The sequence below is a fragment of the Epinephelus moara genome, chromosome 23 (assembly GCF_006386435.1).
Source record: "Epinephelus moara isolate mb chromosome 23, YSFRI_EMoa_1.0, whole genome shotgun sequence".
In the NCBI taxonomy this organism is placed as follows: Eukaryota; Metazoa; Chordata; class Actinopteri; order Perciformes; family Serranidae; genus Epinephelus; species Epinephelus moara.
Genome location: NC_065528.1, coordinates 19,796,430 through 19,810,843, shown reverse-complemented (window position 1 = coordinate 19,810,843; position 14,414 = coordinate 19,796,430).

The following is a 14,414-nucleotide window of genomic DNA, read 5'->3' as shown; positions in this document are numbered from 1 at the left end:
TCACAACAAGGAAATGAACTCTGTATCTTGCAAGATTTTACTGTTGTTCCTTAAGGATAAATATGTGTGTAACTGTTTATCATGGCGGCCCTGAAGTGCAAAACACAACGGCAACCACAAAAACATCTGCAATTCCAGGGCTCAGCAATTACAACTGCCCAGTTGCCCTAGACAAGTAAAATGCCACATCAGGCTAATAAATTTAGCGACTCACTTATGAAACATGGAGTGTTTTCCAGAGGTGATAATGAAAGAAGCTAAGACATGAGACATCTTGCTTCGTTCTTATCTTAAGAGTTAAATATGTGCAGTACCAATCACACACCCATGAGAAAATGGCAACGGATGAAGACAAAGTTTATGAGCTGGAGAACAAGCGAGCATCTCAATTATCCTGGAAACAGGAGTTTAGTTGGGAGCCGTTAAGAAGATGTTGGCTAAACTCTGACAACTACTGCAGTTTGTCGAAAGTTTGAGAGCAAGGCAGACAAAATGGGGTTGTCTCAAGCCTTTAGTCTTTGATGTTTTATGTTCGAGTAGAGCAGATCGTAATGGAGCAGGCAGAGCATTCCAGAATTTAGGTGCTAAGGCCGCAAAAGCTTGATCATCATGTGTCTTAAGGCAAGTGCGAGGGACAGACAGAAAATTGAGTGTATCTGATTGAAGAATGCAAGCTGAAGAATACGGGTGAAGTGGTTCAGCTGCATAAGAGGGAGCCTGACCATGTGATGCTCTGTAAGTAAGAATGAGAATTTTGAACTGGATCCGAGGGTGTCTTCACACTTGTTATATACTATGTTATATATCGGCTATCGTGTGAACACAAAAAGAACTAGTCCCTTTTCTGTTGGTCCACTTTTTGGTGCACTTTAAGAGGACTGAGTTTGGTTTCTTTAAAAAGGACAATACGTGAAAACACCCTTAAACTCAACAGGGAGCCTGTGAAGGGATTTTAGTATACTCTGAATTGAAATAACACAACAGCAGATCACAAAACACAACAGCAGTGTTGGAGTCAAGACCACTTAAACTGAGACCAATTCATGACAAAGACCAAGTGTACTGAGACCGAGACAAGATCAAAACTTTGAGGAGTTGAGACCAAGTCAAGTTCAAGACCAGTGCAACTCCCACACTGCACAACACTAAGAATAAAATGTGGAACATGCAAACCAAGACACTCCTCAAGCTGATCTCAAAGGTCCACATTCCTTGAAAACACCCTCGGAAAACAAATGAGTCTAAGACAAGACCAAGACCTTGAAAAGTGGTCTTGAGACCAATACCAATCTCAAGTACCACAACAGCAATTCACAAACCACAGCAGCAATTTACAAAACTTAAGAGCAATGATGAGACTCAAACCTGAACAGGTGGTTGAATTTGGACAGTGATTCCTCGTCGCTGATTGGATGCACTTTCTGGCCATCTGAGACGAACGGAAATAGCTCCTTGTTCTGTTTGTTTTTACATCCATGTGTTCACAAGAGGTACTTCCTGTTTGACAATGGCCCCGCCCCCATTTATGACATCACATCAGCAAAGTCATGTGATTTCAATTACCTGAAACACCTGCTTGGATTCATTACCAGTCATGTTAAGTTTAGACAAGTGTGGTGTACCACATTACACTAATCCACCATATTTGTAGTTTTTACATTTGCTTTGGCAGGTTTTTCTTGACTCTGTTTTATCAATGACAAACTATACTTTGAGTTTTGGACTGAGCACTATTACTCAGGGAATATATGTCAGAAAGTTGTTTACGGTAAAATATCATATTTCTTTTATTGCTGAGTAGAGCTGTAAAAGATTCAGTGTCATCAACACCATTTCCATTTGCTCTGCTGTGTCCAAAATGGCAAATATTCTCACATAAAATCAATGTTTACATATACCATTTGCCAGAGAAGACTTACAATCTAGAAAAACTATGAAATACAGATCTATGATGTTTGGAGTCCAGTGGCAGGAGCTGTGGGGGGACCTGAAGCAGCCGTGCAGACCTGGTCACTGAGACTGGGACCTGAGAGAAAGAGAGCATAAGAGCTGCAACTTTTTATATAATTTATATATAAATAATAACAAAATACACCTTTTCGTTAAACAAAATTGTGCATTTTGAATGAGTCATGTCTCTAACACATCAAAATTGTTCCTAACTTTCTCCCTAGGATCATCTCATCTGATATGGTGTATGATGGAGCTCTTAGGTACTCCCTCATCTGATACTTAGTGCCTTCCTTGGTTGGTCTTTATTATGAAATAGTAAAGATCTGATTGGTTAATTTACCACACTGACACTGGTACTATTGAGGAGCATACAATGAGATAAGCATTTTCCCTAGATAAAAAAAACAAATGTTTTAACTTAACTAATTTTAAATAATTTTGAGTATTTTGTGAGCTTATGCAGTTCTCTCACCCCTCAAGACTGACTGTACTATGTTCATTGAATAATAGCCCATCCTCATTCCTAGGGTCCGTCCCAAGTCTCTTATTTTTATAGTGCAACTGCTAGCTCCTCGCTTGCACCGGAAGTCGTTCGAGGTCCGCCATCTTCTAGGCCATCCCAAGTCTCTTATTTGTGCAGCAAGGAGCTAGCGCTAGGAACTAGCAGCAAGCTTTAAGCAGCTACGAGCTAGGATGGTCGAGAGCTTCCTATCCGGAAGAGTTTTTCAGCTGAACGCCATGACGTATACATACCCGCCCTCTACATCTGGCACATTTGAACGAGATGGCGGAGAGACAGTACAAGAGTAAGTACCCGTTACATGCATTCTTTGCAATGAATCGCTGACTATGTTGAATGATGGTGAGTTAATTGAATGATAGTGCTCATCACAGTGACAGTGGAATAGCAGGGCTACAGACCGTTCTGTAATTGCACAAACTTCGACAAATGACTCAATAACAATGGTAATACATGCAAAAGTGTGTGACCAGAGTCATGACGGCGGGGTGTGGGGGCTACTGTTTTGGTCAGCGAATATAATGAGACTTGGGATGTACCCATAGTAACGCAAGACGCTGGCGGCTTTACGGAGCAGATCCAGCGGTGCCAACGTCATCAGGAATGGACGTCGCTTCACGTGACACTTCAGTGGAAAGGACGTCTCATGTCTCTTAAACCGACAATGCTCGCTCATCGCTCCTAGCGCTAGCTCCTCGCATTTTTTCTTAGGTGGGAGGGGCTAAACAGCTAGCAAAGTCGGCTAGGTAAGATGACTAGCAGTAATTTAAAAGACTTGGGACGGACCCCTAGTGTGTCAACTACCGCCGCTTTGTCACATCCCTTGGAGTGTGATATTGACCCAAAGACAGCCTTTAGCGTCTTAATGAGATACACCGGGCTTTCAACGAACTCCAGTGTCAACCCATCCACGGCAATAGTCCTCATAGTGTGAGAGAGAAGGTAGATGGATGGGTAAAAAAAAAAACAAGTCAGTGTTGTTTTCACGTAACGTACAGTCCAACAAAGCAGTTTTGTTACCTGAAGCTAACTACTTCACAACATAACAACGTATTACAATGTGTTTCAACTGTGTGGCCTACTCGTCAATGCAAGATGCCCGAGGGGCGTGACAATTCCTAGTATTTGACGACCTGAGATAAGAACGTGTTGTGAATGATGTTATGGCTATGAATACATGAGTTGCTAAGAAGCAAATGTTACTTGAACAAGGGGTTAATTTGCGTAGTGTTAAACTGAGTTGCATCCTCTCTGTAGCTTTAAGGATTTAAAATAAATTTATATTATTATTACTACATTATCCTTAATGTCAGTAGTGTCACTGGTGTTGCTGGCGGGACTTCCCCCTTCTGTTGACCCATGCAATGCAGAAAAATTGATAAAAATTATTTCCCTTTTAAAAAAACAGTAACAAAATCAATCTCTGCAGACGGTTGGGCCTAATGCAGAGTTTCCCTGGAAGCCTGAGCATCAGCAGACATGTTGCTGATGAAGGCGTCTTCCCCCATAATGGAGTCTGATAGTCTAATAATGGCATCCTCACCTTCCCAACTCACACCTCTGTCCACCTCCAGCCCAGACACTGCGTAAGAACGATGATAATCTCATTTCACTAATGCTCTGCAGCCTGCATTAGAACACAGGCGAAGCACTGTCTCAGCCCGACTCTACCCACCCAGGAAACTGTGTGTGTGTGTGTGTGTGTGTGTGTGTGTGTGTGTGTGTGTGTGAGAGATGGAGAAAGGGGCCAGGGGGGCTTTGGGATAGAGGGGGCACTGAAAAATGCGGTGTAACCTGAGCTGCTCGGCCCATCTGGAGAAGGCCTGCATTGACAAGGGTTATCCCACAATGCACTTTGCTGCAGAGAAGATCGTTAGAGGGAGTCTGACACATGAATCAGTCTTTTCAAAGTGTTTATTTGCATCACAGATAAGGGAATTGTAAAACCAATATATCATTTGAGAGATTAGAGTCAGCAGGTGCACACACAGACCAAACTTGTTAGATTCATGTGGCGATATCAGAGCCCAGACTGTGTGGTTCCACGTACACACTATACATGTCATATGTGCGTGATATGTTTTGTAACGTGAGCCACAACCAGTTAACCTGAATCGGTTGTCCAGTGAATAACAGCTTAAGCTCTTTTATGTCAACTAGTGTGTGTATCACCACCACAATCTCAGTACTCACCCACTCTCTTTCTGTTTTAAAGCAAAAGAGCCCCTGCACAGGTCCGATGACGACGTCCACGTAGATCAAATATAGCTAGCCTGCGGGCGAACTGGTAACAATACAAATCATATTAGCTAAAGCTGAAGTGTAGGCTATAAAGCAGGATTTATGCAAAGGCAGATAAAGAGGTTTTAATCCCCAGATCCCCCTGTCACCTACATTAGCAGACCCTGACCCAGATATATAGAGCTCAGTATGTAGCAGCTTTTCGAGCCATACTGTCAATGGACTGTTACAAACCAACATCTGAGAGAGAGAGAGAGAGAGAGAGAGAGAGAGAGAGAGAGAGAGAGAGAGAGAGAGAGAGAGAGACTCCCTCCTCGCTCTCCACCCTTTTTCTTTTGGGAAGGGAGGAGGGAAAAAGGCCGCATTGAAAGAGAAGGGTAAGATGACACCGCATGGTTTGCCAATTATGCCACGGAGCTAAGAGAGGAACCCCCTGATGGCTGGCTGAAGGCAGAATAGCTGAACCTCTTTACGTGAAGTCGACCGGTGCTGCAGAGCTGCACTTGATCCAACTCTGCCTGTCAAACCTGAAGACTGACTGTTGAACAGAGGAGTCTATTATCGCCGTAACATTATCGGCATGGAAGAATCTAAAAGCCGTCAGTTTCTTCCATTAAATGCATGTAGGGATGCAACAATTATCTTTTATCGTAATACATAATTATTCTAGTCTGCATCAGTAAAAAAAAATGATTGTGGTAAAATACCCTTCAGAAGCTCCTAGAAACCAGGGTGATGAGTCATAGCGTTTTCAAATGAGGTACAGTTGATTCCTACCATGCCCGAGTACAATTGCCCCACTCTCGGCTTTCACATCAGTAATATTTTCCTCACCAGAGTACACTTACGTCATCATCTACATTGTTTATGTGTCACTACAGTGTAAGAAAACGCGGTAATTGCAAGATCTTAAGCCCATACAGGGGAGTCGAGGTTTGCATTATGGCTACCATTGTTTATATTTTGGAGAGAGTTTCGAGAATGATCCTCTCGCTGGCCTTCCCACTGGATCACGCTTGACTGTGCAGTTCAGAGGATAAGATCGGCTGCAGGCGTATGCGGACTACAGAAACCGACGCCTTTACAACTCTACTCGCCTCGAGTTTAAACAGAGTCCACTTTCCTTTTTTGGTACAGTTGGTTTTCACACCAGATGTGAACCATACCAGAGTGCGCATGAATTGTACTCCAGACAAACTTTTCAAGTGGACCCTGGCATGGATGGACGTATCAAACAATCTGGGCTGTGGGGTCAAGTGTGCTTTGATTTGGGCCCAAGTGCCTGATGTGAAAGCCTCCTCAGACTGGTTGTTTCATCCGAGCAACAGTCCAAACCCTGAAGATGTTGAAATGACAGCACTAATACCTAAATAATTAATCAATTATCAAATTAATTACTAAGTTTTCTGTTGACTAACTGTTTAATTGTTGCATGGGACCAGAGCTTGGAATCTGCCGTCTCCAATGAGTTCAAGTTGACTGACTTATTCAACATCCTGACATTTAACAGCGGTTTCTCTCTTGAAATAAAAAATGAATGATGGGTACCACAGGTGGGACTAACGCTGCTGTCAAGCTGTTGTCAAGCAGTGTGACGGAAGCAATGTGGAGAAATGACAACAATGGTGGCCGCTATAGACAAGATAGACACTGTTATCAAGGCGGTTCTAAATCTTAATATCAACTTTCACTTGCTCCACTCTGAAAAACTCTGGTAAAGCTAGTATGTTGGCATGGCTATGCCCACTGTGGAATTAAAACGACGTTAGATTCAGGCAGATTCATTGGTTACTAGTGATTGATTAGGGAAAATTGAAACCCTCTCACACACACATCACTAAGAGTGGACACACTGACTACGTTTACACGCACATCAATATTACACTATTACTCCGATGATGACAATATTCTGAATTTGATGTGTGTCATGTCAACAGCATATTTCGTTTGGATTTTCCCCATTAAGACATGTTGGATATGTTGGCATTAGTCAGGTGTTAGGAGCATTATTTGGACATGTTTAGCACACATTCAAAATATGCAACTCAATTTGGGTGTTCACCACAGTTTGCGACACATCGCGTCTTGTCTGTTTTCAGTCAGCTCTGTACATTGTCATGGATACGTTGTACACAAACCAGCTCACCAATAGACTTGGATATCAACAGGTTTTTGAATATGCAAATATTCAACGGCAACTATTTCAAGAAGGTGGCTGAAAGGCATAAAAGACGTAGACTGTTCTCACACGGTCCAACAAGTCAGCCACCAGTAGGAGATGTTGAAAACAATCCTTTATTGATGCAAAACAGCATTTGACATGATAAACAACATGCTAGGGCACATTATGTAAACAGCTTGGTAGGAATATTGTCTTTTTTGGAATAAGGGCAAAAAGCGGAACATTTTTTGCATGTACACGTAGCCAATGTCAGACTGAAGATGGAAACAGATTGTAATGAGTTGACAGTTCTGTCTGATATCAGGAAAGTTTAATTGAGTAATTATTTCACTATGAAAAGCTTTAACACGAACATATGATATCTTGATTTGGCGTAGAAGATGGTTAACAGACTGATTCTGGAAGGTGCTGATAGACATGTTGCATTGATTGCATTGTAAACTCTTGTTTCAAGAAGCACTTAAATTGATTTTTGACCCGAGAACTCATTTTCTTTTTGTTTTTAGGGGCGTTACCCATCTTCTACAGCGTATTTTGTACAGTATGTTACAAACAGACACCACATATATCAGACTTATATAGATTTCACTGAATGTGAGGGACATAACTGGTTGTTTCTGAGTTGTAGTCCTTTGCAAAATCCACATTTTACTTGTGATGAACCTTAAAAATCCTTACATATATCTCCATATTACCCCCTGCATCTCCTCTTGTAATCTTAAAAAGCCAAGGCACAGGATTCGTTTCAACACAGCTGCAGGTGATACATGTAAAACAGTGGACTTGGATGTCCTGCGCCAGAAAATTTTGAGCATCAACACTTAATTTCCTGCATTCTGGTGAAATTTTATTTTATTTATTTTTTTTAATCTCACCTCCTTAGTGTTTGACCCAGGTCTGGTACATTCTACGCCCTGACCGCTATGCAGTTCGTCCTTCAAAGAGTCACTGGAGCTTTGAGGCCGGGGTGCGCAGGGGAGGAACAGAGTCTCACCTCACCCTTCATCACCGTCAGCCACTCACTCACTCACTAAAATGTCCTTAAGGATGTTTCCCCACTTGGGACTGGACGGCTGGTTTTGTCTCTCAGCTGGTGGACGCTCTCAAGCAGTAGTTGGCAAGTCTAGAACCACCGGATCCATCTACCTCACCAGTGTGAGTTCTACCATTGCCAAACACCACCAGAGAGCTGCTGGGCCTCTGCTGACCCACGTGAGCCCCAGACATTTGAGGAAACGTCTAAGAGGAGATGGCATGAGACTGAAATGCTTGGCTTTAATAAACAGAGGGGCGGGAACTTGGGAGGTCTTCAAAATCTGGGACCATCATCAGGTAATATAGTCGAAAAATACATGAAAGGACAATTGAAAGAATAAAAAATGTCTTACAGGGGACAATGGGGAGAATTCATGAGCACTTTTTATCTGAGACACCAACACTTGTACTAACACTAAGAAGATTACAATCCACGACTGTGCAAAAAGCGATGGCAGTCTGTCTTGTCCTATATTGGCACTACACATAATTGCTCAAAGTATATATACAGAAGCAAAAATGTGCTAGTGCCAAAATGGGCAAAGAAGAGGAGTGGCTGCGTCCGAGTGCAAGCAGCTGTTGTTACAGAAGCACATCAGGACAGAGAGATGTCGAAGTACAGAGCGAGACAACTCGGCTCATGCAACCGCACCAGAGTCATTACATCACATTCACCCCACCCACAAGCACAGGAGAGGAGAGGAGAGCCACAGACAGTAAGCCGCTATGGACGGGCATCATCAAGTGGTTCTTTCTCTGCTCTGTTTATGGCCCTATGGTAATTCACTGATAGTGAGCTCTCACAGTGAATTCTACCAGTGCCATACACAGAACAGGAGTCATTATCACCCCCAACACCTAGGCCAGCCAGTCAGCCTGCGAGGACAGTCAGCGCAGTCAAGCAAAGCTATGCAAACTAGCCCTCGGACCCTCGCGGGGAGAAACAACAGCCTGGAGAGAGAAGGCGAGAGAAGGAGGAACAGAGAAGTGAGGTGAAATAGGGGCAAGAGGAGCATCCACAGCCTTCAACATGTCCACAGTGATGCAGTGACGCAGCAAGACACGCGCTGCACTGCGGTGGATTGATCCGCGCGTTGAGTAACAGGTCAAAGGCGACTGTGTCTCAATGTGGGTGACTAAATATAAGTGCAGTCTATCCTAGGAATGAGCAAACATCCTCATCTAATTGCTCGCTGCTAATCACCTGCACTGCCATCTTTAGATTTCTAGGAAAGAAGGGTGACAGCTGATGAAGCTAGGAAGCATTCTGCTACTGCATGTTAACGGTTAGGATTAATCAGGCGCTTATGGCACAGCAAGGAGTTTTTACAAGACTACTATGCAATACCAACCCTGAATGCCAAGATCGTGCATGTGCATCCTACATTAAACTGCTTTATGTGCCCTCAGTAAAACATGATAAACTGTGACCTCACATACGATGATTCAAATTGGATTCCAGCATGCAAACAAACATTGAACACAACTGACAAAGTACACAGGAACGACTCTACATTAACTACCACCATTTTGTCAGGATGCAATGCGGAAACAAGACAACATAAGGTTGGTGCGGAGCGGGCTTTTACGGTTTATAGGTAATCTCTTTACGTCCTGGCTCTGCCCTCCCCTCCCCCTACACCCCCAACTTGTCCTGAGGGTGACACCCTAAACTTGACCTCCTAATTCGCTCTGTAGGTTAGCGGTGTAACATTTAGGGTTCTTCGTGGCTGCATGAGGGAGACATGTTGTCCCTACTCCACATAGCAAGTCCTTCTTAGTATTTGTGGGTTATTTTGGAAATATGTTGCACAAATGTACATAAAAAGAAAAAATAATAGTTTATATGTCTTAATTTTGAGGTTTGCTGATAATGCAAGAGAAGTCCCTCTTTTCTTTTCTTTCCTGTTGTGGTGACACACCAATCTATGTGTAATCTGTAGCAAGCTTTGGAAATAAATAGTCAAATTAGCAGCCAGAATGAATATAAAAGCTCCATCGAAGCTGGGTTGTGTCTGGCATGACGTCTTACAGCAAGCCAGCTTCCTCTCTCATCCATGTCAACCACAAATCCCAGAAAATGGCCGCCATCACGGTCCGACATGGACATTGCAGCAAATTCACTAACGCCACTTTCCCTATCAATTAAGCTCGACATAAACAGTGTGGATATTATGATACACAAAACTGCAGCTGAGTGAGAACCTTTGGTCCGTCTCCTGACCTTGGGGTGTGTTGTCAAAAGCATCCCTGCGCTGCAGATAATCCGAACCGGAGAGGCCAGCCGCCCTCAGACGCCCCACCCTTGCTTCAGCCATTAGCTCCCTCACCCCGGGCCCTGCAGTGCGCGGAGCTCCCATTGATCCCAGCGATCAAACCATGTACTAAGTGATTCCTCAGACGCCCAAATGGCTCCCTGAGCAAGACTCCCATTGCCATTTCCTGGAGAAATCAATACCACTAAAAAGCCAAGTCGAAAAGAACCTGTGTCCTTTAAAGGCTTGCCCGTGTCTTGTTTTTCCATTAATTAGTTAATAATGGAGCTTCAAGAGATTTTTATCATATATTATTACATTAAAGTCTCTTTTAACCCTGGCAGTGATGCAGGTGAAAATTTGTTGCATACCACAGCAAATGATTTTAGCCAGTTAGTCACTCTAAATTATTATATTAATATTATTTTAAAGCATGTTTGTTCATTTAGACCTATTGTTTTGTTATACTTCTGTAAATATTCACATTGTTTGAATAATTATGGACAATAGACAAAGTCATCTTGCTTTGATGTATCATGAAGGCCAGCTGTTAAAATACACAGCCCATCTGCATTAGCCTATATAAACAGGAACCACCCTTTTTCTCATGAGGATCATTTAGAAGCTGATAAATCACGTTTGCACATTTTCAGAAAATGTGGAGCTTCTGCAAACTCTCAAGAATTCCTACATTATTCCTAAATAAATATGAATACTAGGCTATTATATATCTTAAAAATATTCTGTACACATGTAGGCTATGTATTAAAATACCAGTTTAAACCAGAATATTGTCGTGAGATTAAACATTAGCAGAATAAAACATTAAAAAGATTTGTTTTTGTTTTTTTTATTCCTGCTCATTATTAAGCTTTATGTGAATTTACAAACAGGCTCTCTTCCATTGAAATGTCACCACTGCATAGGCCGGACAGCCTTTTGTCTCTGCCACCGTTAATTTAACCTCAGAGCAGCTCCAAAGCCCCTTCAGTTAATCGCATTTGTCTGAATCTGGAGTCTACAAGTCCTCAACTTCACGGTTATTTCAGGAGGATTTATCGCTCCTCTAAGTCCTGCAGCAAGATTCAAATTCACTATCAGTCATGCAACCTGCAGCATTTGACTGTGTCCGGTTTTAAATGACGCAGGCCTTAAAAACAGGACGAATATACCATTTAAAAAAATCATATTCTCACTCATATGCGAATTTACATTGAGTTTTTTATTGTGTTATTTCTAATCTGTCATGATTATTATAGGAGCCTGCAATTATATGGAGGTTACGGCCTACTGTTTTCCCCAAATATATAATTATTATATAGTCTACATACCACTCTGATAATCCTCTGTCGATGTGCAAAATTTTCAAGACACTAAACTCAGTATTAATCCACAGGATTACGCTGGTACTTCGGTTTATTGTAGTTTTTTTAAATTAAAAAAAAAAAGGTGTAATGTGATTAAGATGCACTAACAATCTCCAGCAACATAGGGAATAACACATATTAAAAAATCTGCAATATCATTTAATTTAAAAGCAGTAATGGCGGACGGTTTAATTTTGTAAGTGTTTTATCCTCTTTTCTTGAACCTGTTCAGTCTATTTGTGGTGCAAGTCGGAAAATAGTAGATTTTATTTACATTTGTTTTGATTTTAAATCCAAAACTGAATTTTTATGAGGCATTTTTCAGGATGAATGAGCCGTGGCACCGAGTGTTAATCACAGCAACATCTTTATATTTAAAAGGCCGCTTCTTATAGCTGCTTTATTCTCTTTTACGCACAGCTCTCCCTAACTATTATAACCTATGAGCGCCATCAGTAACAGTCTACCTGGAGCCAAACTGTAAAACATAAAATGTACTTCATACCTTTCCTCCGCGTCCATCGTCGTGCGTCACACCTGAAGCTACAAACTGCACTGCAGTCGACCCCATCAGACATTTTTAAGTCCTTAATCTACTATTATCATTTCAAGAGTTCCTCTGTTGGAGTCGAGTCGAGGTGCAAACACAACAAGCCTCGGGTCCGTGTAGCCCGCAGCAAGGCTGCAGAATTACAATGAAACAAAAGAAATCCAAGCGGCGTCCTGAACTTCCTGAGTATCAAATGTCAATTTGAGCCCTGCTGCTGCTCCTCTCCTCTCCTCTCCCCCTTTTCTCTCTCCTGTCGGCTCCCTCTGTCTCCAAAGCCAGCCTCCTCCCTTTTACCTGCGCGTCCAAACTGCACACTGGCAGAAACAAGGGTGCTCCGCGCACCTTTTTAAAGGCGCAGGCACACACGGGAGCATGCAGGCAGGTTGGTATTCTGCATTTAAAAGCTTTAAAATACAGTTGATTATCTACATGTACACTTATATAATTTCATATTTTATTTCACAGATATGCGCTTTTAAATAAGGCCTGTCCTCCATATTTTTTCAATGTTACACACTCCTATTTTTCCCATACAAAAACTACACACTACCCTTTAAAATCACAGACCCACTAAGGGTACAAATCGTACCGTTTTTCTAGCAGCAGCTCCCATCCAGTCTCGTGTTCAGGCTGCGAGTCCAGGACAAAAAATACAGAGAGACATTTTCAAGCACCAGAGCAATAATCCAAACTGCCTGTGCCTCTCCGGCTGTGCTGCGTTCACGGCCTCAGGTGCAGGGCCCTGTTGGCTTTTTTAAGGTGGATCTCTTCGGAGGCGAGGAGAGACCTTAAGAGTGGCGGTGTTTTAACCCGAGGACTGGCGCAGTGTGTGCAGAGGGAGGAGGATTGGTTTTGTCTCTCCGGATTAAACGATTTCCTGACGAATAATTTGGACCTGCCCCCTGTTTTGAATGTCCCAACCCGAGAAGAGACACTTATACCAGATCACTCTGTTTCTGCTTGATTTTTCTACTTCATTTAAGACATTAATTTATGTTTGGGCATTTTAATAATATAAAGTGTGGGGAAAAAAGAGTGAATTAGGCCTACTGATAAAAAAAAAGAACCATTTACATTGCATTTTCAGAGCTTTGCTTTACAATATTTCCATAATATCTCTACACCAATCTAACATTCAGCGGATTTTACTGATCTGGAATGTCGTTTTTAATATTCTAATCTAAATGCAATCCTCTTCAGACATTTATATTTCAGGCTGTATTGTCTTACACAGGCCTGATGCCTGTTTTTTCCCAATAAAGGCCTTTACAGCAGCAGAGAGGAGGCCTGCAGGCCTGTGCTGTAGGCAATAGTTTACCTCAGCAGCACCTGCAGACCATGATGCAGCCTCTATGGAGAGAAACACAATGTGAGAGAGTTAAAAATGATCTAAATTACACATTAACCCTCCATTTATATTTCTATGAGAGCTTTATCCTGCCCAGGCCTTTCAGCTCTGCAGGAAAATGTGAAGAACAACCAGGCTGCAGCATTAAACTGACTGGCTTGCTGCTGCATTTAAACCGAGCATACATCAGATAGACTGTTTGGCGCAGCCTCCCAGCCCCCCATCCTGGGATTAGTTTTAGTCGGCTGATGCTGTTGAGGCTGCAGTTCTTGGGTCGAGATGCTGCAGGATCAAATGACCACGTCCAGATGGCTAATGATTATCAAATACTGCATTTGAAGCCTGCACTAGTGGCTACTCCGTGGAGATTGCGTAACATTTCCTGTCCGAGGAGAGCAGGGAAACATACCTTTGCTACACCAAGGTGGGAAGATTTTTGGGAGGTTATCTCCTACATTATAGCTATTTATCTAAAGCTTTCTAGTCAAAACCATACAACCTGATGGAGGCCTGGTGTCCTGCAGGCAGCAGCTCTTCTGGGCCTTCAGGGGCCTCGGTGTTGCTCCTCACCCCCAGGTTTTACGCACAGCTCTAAGGGGCCCCTGCTGCACTGGGAGCCCGAGCTATGCCCCTTGCTCACTTTTGGATGCCTAATATATGAGGGCGAGCTCCTCTCTGATGGCCAGTCAGAGTCCATTTACCTGCTGTTGATAATTAGGCAGATAACTAGGCGGACAAAACTCGTCTAATATTTAGAGGTGACGGGGCTGGCTTTGGTTACACTCCTTTCAGGATGGATAGCGGCAGTGAAATCAATCCGCGGTGACTCGCCGCTGCTGCTCAGCGCTGAGGAGCCGCAGCCCGGAGCCTCTCCAAGCCTTGACGTGGTTTCCACCTGGAAAAGCTGAAACCGGAGCCGCGGATCATCTGCGCGAGAGGCCGGCGTGAATAGGAGATGAGTAG